This window comes from Egretta garzetta, unplaced genomic scaffold (assembly GCF_000687185.1).
Source record: "Egretta garzetta isolate BGI_Z169 unplaced genomic scaffold, ASM68718v1 scaffold376, whole genome shotgun sequence".
Lineage (NCBI taxonomy): Eukaryota > Metazoa > Chordata > Aves > Pelecaniformes > Ardeidae > Egretta > Egretta garzetta.
The window spans coordinates 4,764-6,093 of NW_009260017.1; the positions used below are offsets into that span (position 1 = coordinate 4,764).

Here is a 1,330-nt window from a genome sequence, read left to right on the forward strand (position 1 = left end):
ACGTGGCGCGGGGTGCTGGCGGCTGCGGGCAGGGATGGGGGTTCCTGGGCTTCCCAGGGCTCGCTGTGGGAGCCGGCTCTGGGGCGAGGGGGGGGGACACCCCTTGTCCCACAGGTGTTTTGCCCATGGGTGGCTCCCATCCCTCTCTCTGTTCCTGCCGCCCCCTTTGTGTTCAGGGTTTGCCTAGGGTGTTCCTTGGTGCTCCGAGTGAGGGATGCTGCCGGAGGCATCCAGACATGTCCATCTGTCCCTGAGGCACCCAGATAGATCTGTCTGTGGGTCTGTGTCGGAGCTGGCCGTGGGGAGGGGTGGGAGATGTGGGGGTGGCTGCAGCTGCTGGAGGGGTTTGCCCATTTGTGTGCTGGGTTAGCACAGGGCTGCGTGGCCCCAGCGCTCAGCATGTGATCCTGTCCCTCAACCTCCTCGCCACTGTGCCCAAACCAGCCTGCCCAGGTCCCACCGCGCCGCCTCCTCCTCCTCACCAGGCTCGTCTGGCAGGATGCATCCTCCTGCTGCTGGTAGCACGCGTGCGGCGCCCAGCCTGGGCCCCGGTGGCTCGGGCAGTGCATGGGGACAGTCACAGCGAGCTCTTGGGCAGAGCTGAGGGAAGAGGGGGGTTCAGCAAAACTTGCGTTGTTGGAAACCCTTCGGGAAGATGCTGGTGCTGAGGAGCTCTGGGCTATCAACGGGAGCTCCAGTGCCCAGAGCTGCCTGCAGTGCTGCCACCACCCCGGCTGTGGCCCTGCTGCGCTGGGAGCCAGGCCACCCTGGACAACGGCATGCCTGGGGCTAAACCCTCGTCCCCAGCCTGGAGCAGCTCTCTGGGTGCGGGTGCCTGCAGAGGGGTCAGGGGCACGTAGCCCTGGGGTGTCGGGGCAGTGGGTGCCGTTGGCTGTGCACCCCGGCCGGGGCTGAGCCAATTGCTTGCTGCACGCCTGAGCCGATTATGGCTCTGATAATAGCCCAGGGGATTAAAGGGCTGTCGCTTTGCGCCCTTATCCTCCTCCTCATCAAAGAGGCCATGGGGCGTGGGGCTGGTGCCTGCTCTGGGCAAGGGCCCCGTGGCCCAGGAGAGCCCCCCCACTGTGCCCCTTGGGGGTCTGTAGGGCTCACGCCGGGAGGCGAGCGGGGGGTTCAGCCTGGGCCCCCCCCTTAGGGGGAGAGGGGATGGTGTGGGGATGCCTGGGGCTTAGCAGGGCTCCTCAGGGTGAGGCGGCCGGGGGGGCTCCTCAGGGAAAGGGCGGCCGAGGCTGCAGGGGAGCGGTGTCTGAAAGGCAAGGGGGAAGGGTGTAGGGAGGGATTTTGCAGGCAGGCTGGCAGCTTGGGGAGG

At 67.1% G+C, this 1,330-nt stretch overlaps 1 protein-coding gene across 1 annotated transcript in view; it reads left to right on the plus strand.

Moving 5' to 3' along the window:
* IGSF9 (immunoglobulin superfamily member 9) overlaps nucleotides 1-1,330 on the plus strand; it is a 23,369-nt gene that overhangs the window by 3,544 nt on the left and 18,495 nt on the right.